This window comes from Anomalospiza imberbis, chromosome 2, assembly GCF_031753505.1.
Source record: "Anomalospiza imberbis isolate Cuckoo-Finch-1a 21T00152 chromosome 2, ASM3175350v1, whole genome shotgun sequence".
Taxonomy (NCBI): Eukaryota; Metazoa; Chordata; class Aves; order Passeriformes; family Viduidae; genus Anomalospiza; species Anomalospiza imberbis.
Window position 1 is genome coordinate 40,660,621 of NC_089682.1, and position 10,284 is coordinate 40,670,904.

Genomic DNA, 10,284 nt, shown 5'->3' on the forward strand with positions numbered 1-10,284 from the left:
ATATAAAGGACTCTAACAAAGTCTAAAGTTTGTTTTAGATGAGCCTTCTGCTGAAGCAGTGTTGGCATGAAAAGCTGGGAGGCTTTCAGCTGCATTTCCAGAGATTTGTTGCCATCTAAATGGCAGGATCCATTAAAATCCACAGGCTTTGTAGAACTTGATTTGTGGGTGGCAACAACGTACATGTATTTTACTTTCTTTCTGTTACTGCCAGATTATTTTATAGGCTTTTGTCTTGTTTGAATCACTGAGTATATCAACAGTGTAGACTCAAGTATCCTTTTTAGTATAATAATTTATAAGTTTCTCTACAAAGCTATGTTTAAAAAATATATATTTATTCTATGCAAGCATACACATCATAAATCTTTAGCAAAGGACAAATAAAATATGCCAGCTTCCTGGCAAATCATGGGAATGTCACTTGCTTCATAAAAGTGGAAGTTGCCATTGCAGATGAAGTAGAATTCAGCCACTTAACTATATTTAAACAACAGTTTTCCTCTCCACACAGCACCTATGGAATATCTGGTACAGAGAGCTGGAAGGGATAAATGGCTTCTCTGGAAATTGTTAATACAGCCAGCCTCACATATCAGCTGGATCTCTCTGAAATGGCAACATGATACAGGAGTTTTAGCAGATACATAAAATGTTTCAAATTATGTAGTCATGCAAAGGAAAAAAAAGGGGAAGGGGGAGAAATCAAACTCCAAAATACTAATAAAAAATCACCAAACCCACAAAATATCCTATAAGTATTTTGAATGTTGATATCTAATGAAAGTGCAAGGACAGGCTAAATTTTTCAATGCAGATTATAAAGTGGATGCATTTTTACATCCCTGAGACAAGACTCTGACCTTCCTTGCATGCACAAAAGTCTATGGTACCAGCAGGCCTGTTTATATCCATGGAACTGAAATCAGAACCTGGTCTGATGCATTTAAAATAATTGAATTTTTCACTGATGTCTTACTTTGCCTGTTAGAAAGACTGTATTTTTAACCTAATTTCTGTTAGTGCATTACCAAAGACATTATGAATACAAACTCCCTCAGAGGGCCATCTGTGGAACCAGATACTGTCTGATGAGGACCTCCCTGCAGTATCAGGATTGCTTTGCCTGCTTAAATCCAGATGCAATACAAGAGCAGCAAAACAAGGTCCATACCACACCAGAGGTTCCCAGTGCTGCCCTCACTGGGCCAAAGCACTCCTGCTCCTCACTCCAAGCTGCCAGACACCGTCTTTGTGCACAGAAGGTGAAAACCATGAGCTCCCACCCAGAGCTGAAGAGATAACATAGGACATCTGCCAACCTGGAGGCAGCCATGGCTGTACTGAGATGGCAAATCCATTGCTGGAACACAGGCTGTTGTGACATCAGAACAGGGGCCTCTGCAAATAATGGAATCATAGAACCTTAGAAGGGTTTGAGTTTGAAGGGACCTGCCATGGGCAGGGACAGCTTCCACCAGACATTGCTCAGAGCCCCATCCAGCATGGCCATGAACACTTCCAGGTGTGGGGCAGCCACAGCTTTTCCTGTGCCAGTACCTCACCAACCTCACATCAAAGATATTATTCTTCTTAATATCTGGCCTAAAACTATTCTCTGTCATTTTAACACAATTCCCCCTTGGCCTGTCACTCCAGGCCCTCGTAAGCAGTCTCTCTCCATCTCTCCTGTGGGCTCCCTTCAGGCACTGGAAGGCACCAAGTAGGTAATCTCAAATCCTTCTCTTTTCCAGTCAGAACAATCCCAATTCTCCCAGCCTTTCTCTAAAGCAGAGCTGCTCCATCCCTCTGATCACCTTGGTGCCTCCTCTGGCCTGGCTCCAGCAGGTCCCTGTCCTTCCTGTGCTGGCAGCCCAGAGCTGGATGCAGCCCTGCAGGTGGGGTCTCAGCAGAGCGGGGCAGAGGGGCAGAATCCCCTCCCTGCCCTGCTGCCCATGGGGCTCTGGGTGCAGCCCAGCACACGGGGGGTTCTGGGCTCCCAATGGCCAGGGCATGTCCAGCCTCTCACCCACCAGCACCCCCAGGTCCTTCTCCCCAGGGCTGCTCTGGGTCTGTCCATCCCCAGCCTGGATTGGTACTGGGGCTGCCCTGACCCAGGGGCAGCAGCTTGGACTTGGTCCAAGCTTGGTCCAAGCTTGGTTAAACCTCATGAGATTCCCACGGGCCACTTCTTGAGCTTGTCCAGGTCCCTCTGGATGGCATCCCATCCTTCAGGTGTGTCACCCACAGATTGGTGACATCTGCAAAACCTGCTGAGGGTGCACTCAATCCACTGTCTGTGTCATTGATGATGTCTTCTTCAGTTCAGCACACCTGCCTGAAACTTCTGTGGTGTAATTACAAACTTTCCAAAACATATTTAGTAAGAGTGATTCGGAACATCTGATAGCAACTATTGATTATTCAGTGATGTACTAAATCATTAAGTCACTAACTTATAATCAGGTTTGCTTTCAGAAGCTTTCAAAGTTTAAGTAACTATTGATTCTTCCATACTCTCTGATTAAAATTTAAAGTGAAAAATGTAAGAGTTGCAATATTTTTAAGATTGAACTTTTTTAACATCAGATTAATGTTATAAAGAAAATAACATATGTACTGTTAGGAGAAATAAAAATTACCTACAGACATACTGTAACTCTGAATTAATGGTTCCTCAATGAAGGCAAATATGTTTTAAGCTCGGCATTTACAAAGATAGGTTTTTCCATTCTTTTTTGTATAGAAACTTATCAATTTCACTTTTCTGAAACACTATGAACCTTCAAGGCAATTTCATTAAGACTTTAAAAAGTTTTATTCCCCCCCCCAAAAAAAAAAAACAACTTCCTTTGCAATAGGAAGTTTAAATATTGCATGACTTTTGCTTTTAAGATTTTTCATCCAGTTGTTCAGATGATTGGCTCTGATAGAGGAATTGGCTGTATCACTATAGAGAGCAGAAGATGGTTGTGGAAACCGCAACCAATTTACTTCCCAAATGGCTAGATTAGATCATGTGAATGATCTGACTGGGGAATATCTGCGGGCTGCACTGGTCAATCTCACTAGATTTGTATAATTTTTGTAACAATCCTAAAAGAAGAAGAATGTCAGCTACATTCCATTGACATGGATATTTGAGTCTTTAAGTCTTTCTGATTCACAGAAGAGAGCAAATCCACGGAGTAAATTAAACTGTGACCAATAAATATAAGTTCCCTCATTAAAATCACTCATACCATCTGCTTTTGCATTAACATATCAAAATCAATAGGATTGACTTTTGTTCCATAAAACCATTTGTTTTGGTTTTCTTTGCTATCTCATACACTGATAAGAAAACTTCCAATGCATTAAGAAATTTCAGGTAACTGGCTATGTCAATACAGATGAAGAATGAGGAAAAAGTGAGTAGGAGAGTAATACATTTTTCACAAACTACTGGATCCCATGAACAAGTTAATGATGTTTTAAAGTGAGAAAATGTGAGGGACAAAAGTTTTCAAGTTACTGAGTGATAATAATGGGGCTATCTGTTGTGCATCCATCACCTTGAAGTACCTGACACATATTTTGGACTGTTTTCATGCATTTTCTTTATGATGATTAACAGTGGCATTATACCCTCTGGAATAGCAGCCCATCACAAAGAGAAAGGTGTACTAAATTAAATTCAGATTATAACTATTTTGATCTCAAACACATGTGGAGCATAATATTCAAAGATTAGAACAAAAAAAAAAAATAAACCAAAAAAAAACCAAACCCTGTGAGAAACACTCATGTCTAAAATGAGGATCCACCACAAACAAATAGAGAAAAAGGAGCAGGAGCATAATACTCTGCTTAAACATCTGCACTTATCTAAAGCATTCATTATTCGGATCTCTTTTGCACACTCTACATTTACATTAGAAAATGGTGAGGTTTAAAATGCACACATCAGAAGCCCACAGAGGTTCATGTAACTTTTTTGTTCTGGGATTTCAAGCATTTTGGCTAAAGCACATCTTCACTTTTGTTTTTGGTGGATGGGGAAGCAAAATTAGAATAGAGACATTCCACCAGTGCCTTCTGGTCTGGTGAGGCTGGAAGCAAGACTTCTAAGCTCCCTAAGATGACCAAAGCAAAACAAAGACTTTTCAGTGAAAGTGTGCTTGTGCTGACACATTTTAGCCTGCTGCTTAGAAGAATGAAGGCAGATACTGTGGCTCAGCAAACAAGCTCTAACCCAAATTTTCTTTTTTCAGTACTGGAATTTAGCAGGGGAATTTCAAGGTGAGCCCTTTGCTCTGACTCAACATGAAAAAACAAGGGGGGAAAAAATCCCTGCCCCCATCAGAAGAGCAAGTATACTGACTCTCTGCATGAGTGTCATAGGTATATGTAATGACTGGAAACCACTCTGAAATATCTGGATGCCTCATACACAAACGGGGATGCCGAGCTGCTGCTGGAACTTGCTCAGGAACCATGCAGTCCCGTGTTCTCAAGGGAGTGCAGAAGCACCACCACGTGCCAGCTCCCCCAACGTGGGAGCACAGCTGCAGAAATCAATTATACAGCCTCTTACAGCAGCCAAGAGTCTTGCAAGTCTTCGTGGAGAGCCACTAAGGGATGGGAGATGCCAGGCTGACCTGGGGATCTGCTCAGGTGCTACAAGCAGGGTGGTAAAGTCTGAGTAGGTTCAAAGCCTGACACCTCTCCTAACCACCACCAAATGAGTAAGTCTCAGTTGTGTTATTTCATATGCATAGGATTTCCAAATTATTTCCTTTGGTCCTTGCTGGCTTTTTTTTTTTTTTTTCTTTTTATTTTGTACAGTTATAGATGTTTGCAATAATATTGTACAGGACTGTTTAGAAAAACTAAATTATCTGGAGGTTATCTATAGAATACATTCCAGTGAAGCATCATCTAGTATAGCTAAGAAATCTGATCATTGTTTAATAAGTTATTAAATTACAGTGCTCTCTCTGTATAATACATATTTTTACATTATTACCACTAACAAGGAACGCTTGCACAGTTATTCTTGTAAATCCCCCTGCCTCACCTAAGCTAATTTTGGTGGACTTGAAAAAAAAAAAAATAAGTCAGGGCAAAATAACTGTGAAGAATGTGAAAAGTAAAAAAATCACCTAATATTTTGAGTGGGAGTACCAACAGAGATGGAAACAGTTGGTTAGGGCTTTTTTTCCTGTTATATTGAGTATGCAAAATTCAAGTAGGCATAAATTCCAGGGGAATAAGAACAGTCAATGTTCCACCCATACAAGCAATCATACCTTCATATGTTCAGAGAGTGCATAATTTACCAAAAATTGTTTTGAGAGTAGTCTAGCAGCTTCTAATATTTATTGGAATTATGCTTACATCTCTTTTAAAGGATCTCTCCAGAGTTTAGCTGTTTGGGCTTCTGTAAGATAAAAAATACAGTGACTAATAAATTTTAAAATCCTCAAGAAATTCTTTGAATAACTTTCCTATGCATAAAAATGTTGCATCTTGTGATTTTAAAGACCTGATCCACGAGAGCTAGAAACTTCTGTCTTTAAGGGCAGACACTCACCCTCTGTGACCTGAAGAGGTCTTTATTCTGACCACGCTTTCTGACAATGTGCCACCTTAAATCCATTGTTCATTCAATATTTTATATCTCTGATTCTAGGCTCTAGCTAAGTGTTCTTCTGTGACAGAAATTTCTTGTTTACAGGGTGAAGAAGGAAGGAAATTCTTCTGCAGCCATTAGTTTGGATTCATTGCTGTGGGAGTTTTGTCTTCTGTTTAAAAGAAAAACTAGCATTGTTGGAGGCCCTGGGTTTTGAAAGCTGCCTGAATGAAAAAAGTAAAGCTACTTTACAAATCATGGTGGAAAACAGGTCAGAAAAGAAGAAAAAATTAGACTGTGAAAATCAACATAGTATTTAATATTGGTTTTCCCACAGCCAAGGACAGGCTACCTTCCAGAAGCCCAGTCATGACTCCCAGTTGTCACTATTGGACACGAAATGAGTACACAGAAGCTTGGTAAGTTCAAAAGAGAAAAAGACCCAATTTTATTCAAACATCTGGTATTTATAGAATTCTAAGGGTGACTGTGGATTGGAGGATGGAATTACTTCTCTAACCACACTGGTCCAAAGATCAATCATTTCTCTCCACCCACAGAGAAATATGTAAACTATTCTATTTATACATGAAATTGTGTGGGAACTCTGACTCTCAAATATGTAAACATTATCAGAAGGCTAAAGAAGTTTTGTGAGAACTTTAAAACTTTCAAAAGAACTATAAAAGAAAACACTTTTAAAAATCAGGGCAACACCTAGTCAAACTCCATGAAGTTGTGAGGTGCAAGGTAGAGCTGATGAAGAAATTCTGATGATTGAGAAGCAGACCAGCAGATAAAAGAAAAATCAATGTCTGAGCATCAGTACAGTGTAATAAAAGCAATATCTCATTTTGACACCTTGACTGAGGGGATTTTTTGGACAAAGACTGCCATTATTTTTCCGCTTTCACCTAAGTTTAACCCCTGATGCCATGTTATGCTTTTCTGTGACTCTTGCCTCAGTTCCAATTGCAGCCACAGAGCTTGTTTCTGTCTTTCATAAAGGCTGGTTCTGTTTTGTTTTCTGCCAAGACTTTTCTCACCCTCAGAGTAAGCTAAACATGCACTAGGAGGAGATCAGAGACAAGACAATGTGACTGTGATACTCAGATACAGGTATTTGGGCTCCAGGGATTTTATTCCCTCCAAAGGTGCAGACTGCTTTGTCCTTCTCACAAAATATTTCATCAGTAGAGACTTCATAGGTGGCCATTTTTTGTTGCTTATAACTTCTAGCTGACCTTGTAACAGGTTCTCTACATTCAATGTTTAAAGACAAAGCCCTGGAGCTGAAGGCACTCCTGAGTTTTTTCATTGAGCTGAACCATGGATAAAGATTTAATCTGATGCCAATTCCCCACATTCATTAGGATCAGTTATTCCACAGAAAAATCAAACATTCCAAGGGAATTGGTGTCAGATAAACTGTTTCTCCACTGCCCAGATAACCAACAAAGAAAAGCACCACTTCAAAACACTCTTTAAATAGATGACTTGGCTTTCAGCTTTGTAGGCGTGTTAAGAGATTTCAATTGCTACTTGTGAAAAAGCCTGGTGACGTCTCACTGTTGGGAAACTTAATTTTAGCATAAACAAGAAGTCAAGGAGAGAGAAAGGAAGGTAATAACACCCACCTAGTACTTGAACCTGCACAAAAACTTGGAAACATCAATCCTACTAAATTTCAGTAAAGACATATCAAGAAGTGGCTTTCATCCATAATGTTATTTCTTTTCCTTATTGTTTCTTTAAGAAATAGGATTTGTGGGATTCTTTTTCATATTTATTCTGATGTTTACAGCCTACCTAATTTAGGAATTTTGAAATAAAGGGACTTCAGTATAGGCATAGATACTTATACTGTTTTCTGTTGATTTTGAGAACTCGACATCAGAACAGATATTTTTTTTAATTCATTCTGAAGCCAGAGTAAATTGTGCAACATAAATTCATATAACTACTCAGAGAAAGTATACCATAACTACACTATAAAAACTCGAGTAGCTTGAGCAACATACAGATCACATGGCAGTCCTCTGCACACAGGCAAACATCATTTAAGAGAGGAAAGACACACATTTACACCCAATTTCTACATAATAACTAAAAAGGAATTTTACATCTGGTGTTCTGAGTTTTCCACAATGGTACACGGGTTATGAATGTTACCAAGACTGTCAGCTGAATGTCCACTGTAAGTGTGAGTTACAGCAACAGCCTTGTGAATATCCTGTGCCCATATTAATCACTCTCATTCAATTAATGATTCAATCATTTCTCTGACTGACACAGCTGATGGAGCCTTGGATGGGAAGATGCAGGTAAACACCTCCTACTTGCACCAGAAGACAGGAGGCAAGGGAATTAATACTTTTAACAATTTTCCTCTGTGCTTCTGGCTTACAGAAGTGTAAGGAGCAGAAACAACCACCTATGTACTTGCTATATCCAGCTGTACAAAAAAAAAAAAAAACCAACAGAGAAACAGTGAAATGTGTACAAGGTATGAAGTACCTGAAATGTAACAAGTAATATGTAACTCCAAAACTAGTTACATCAATAATGTACATTAATGTACAATTCATACATCAGTAATTTCTGGTACATTAGGAATAAAGTGTGGTTGGTTTTCCCTGAGTATCTTAATTCTTGAAGTGAATTTTATGTAGGTTAAATCTGAAATAAGTAACCCAGTGTCAATAGCTTTAAATAGGAGGCCATACCTTTGGCTAGAAGGATAATTACTTCCGTGGATTAACAGCTGGTACCCAGCCTATTCTTGACCCAAGATTTTTAACAAAAAAGTTGGAGCCTATTTTTGCAATCCTACAGGCCTATGTTAGGACCCATCTAGAGTTATTACTTATTATTACTATTCCTTCTTGACATTTTATGTCAAGATGTTTTATCTATACACATAGGTATGTGGTGGGCATATTTCCACTTACCCAAACTTAAGAGAAAGGAGGAAAAAAAAAAAAAGGCCTCCTTCTGAATTATTTGCACAGAGATTAAATTTATCAGATTGGGTTTCCTTTGGTGCAACATGTCTGTACTGAAGTGTCATCACACTCATTTGCATTTGTATTACTTCACCCAAAGCTAATAACAACTATTTTTCTTGCCTTTTTTCTTACTATTAACTTCAGCCAAATGTAATATATTATGCTAGTTCCAAATTAATAAAGGAAGTGTGCAATTTCCAATTCACATACTGCACTCTAATACCTTTTATAAGCTGAACTGTTTGGTGTATTGTAATCTATAATTTGAAATAGCTGGCATTTTGATGCATTAAATTGTAGGTAAGAGGATAAATGAGCAAAACTCCAACACTCTTCATGCCAGCACGTTATTGACTCCTCCCTTAGCTTTGGCCTTGGGATTCCGAGGGATGCCCAGGACAAGCCCAGTGGAAGCAGAGCGCAGCTCTGCACGAGGTGTAATCCCTGCTGCCCTTGGGCTGCGCGCCCCCAGCGTCCACCGCCCTCTCCCGCTTTCCCACCTCCAGCCCCGGCCAAACTTGGGGAAGTTACCTGGCGGGAGGCACCAGCCGAGGGAGCAGCCGCCGCTCCCGGGGGGGATGCGCCGAAGGGGGCGGATGCTCCGCCGCGCCCGCCCCCGCCCCCGGCGTGAGCCCGGCCCGGCTCGGGCTGTGCTGGGGATGAACCGCAGCATTCCGCCCCCATCCCCTTTTCTAATCTCTCACCTCCTGCCCTCTCCCCTCTTACCTGGGCGGCGGGAGCCCCGAAAAGCGGTCCCGGGAGATGCGGGAGGCGCCCGAAGTTTGCCGGGGGAGGGCGGGGGCAGATCCCGCTGGAATTGAAGCCCCCGGGGTGCGCGGTCCCCAGCGTACACAGCCCAGGCTGAGTAAGCTCACTTGCTCTGCTAAAGGGGGTGAAAAAAAGAGAAGGGGGGCGTATGGAGAGCGAGAGGAAGGCCCCCGTTCCTACGGGCTCCCGCAGCCGAAGGGAGGAGTTAGTTTAATTGGAGGCCGCGCTCCCGGGAAACGTGCCCGAGTGGGCGCACGGTCGGGCGGGGCGCGAAAGTTGCGGCGCTCTGGAGCTCCAGCACCGCGGACAGCGGCACTCGGCCCGTCCCCGGGCACCCGGCAGCCGCACATGGGGCAAAACCCCGCCTGCCGGATCGGTGATGGAAAACCCGGCAAGCTGTTGCAATCGTAAATTTTTATCACCCTTTGAAGATGGCATGCTGTCCCTCCTGGGAATATGCCAAGTGGTTCCTGCCAGCACTCTCTGAAAATAGGGATCACGTCATGAGAGCCTGAAGCATCACTGATATTCCCAATACACAGAAATTATACTTTATTGCATGCATTCTGACATATTAGTGATCTGCTACCACTGACTGGTAAATATTATTAACCTTATTCTGCAGCTGAGGACATTGGGACAGGGAGGTTAAGAAATGATTGATGTTTCATACATAGAGCCAGATCCCTGTATGAATCCAGATCTGCATGTGCTTAACCTGTAGGATGACTTTCCTCTTCAGATAATTTCTTTCCCTCCTCCTTGCTTCTTGTGTTTAATAATGGAATCAAGAGAATCCCAGAATAGTTTGGGTTGAAAGGGAACTTAAAGGTCATCTCATTCCAAACCACTTGCCATGGGCAGGGACACCTTCTGCTAGACCAGGTTGCTCAG

The 10,284-nt window shown here is 41.4% G+C and overlaps 1 protein-coding gene across 1 annotated transcript in view; it reads right to left on the reverse strand.

Moving 5' to 3' along the window:
* ROBO2 (roundabout guidance receptor 2) overlaps window positions 1-9,510 on the reverse strand; it is a 1,029,216-nt gene extending 1,019,706 nt beyond the window's left edge. The window contains exon 1 of the mRNA XM_068180595.1: window positions 9,349-9,510. The gene's annotated coding sequence lies outside the window, so the exon portion shown is untranslated. The remainder of the gene's footprint in view (window positions 1-9,348) is intronic.
* Between the last annotated feature and the right edge of the window lie 774 nt (window positions 9,511-10,284).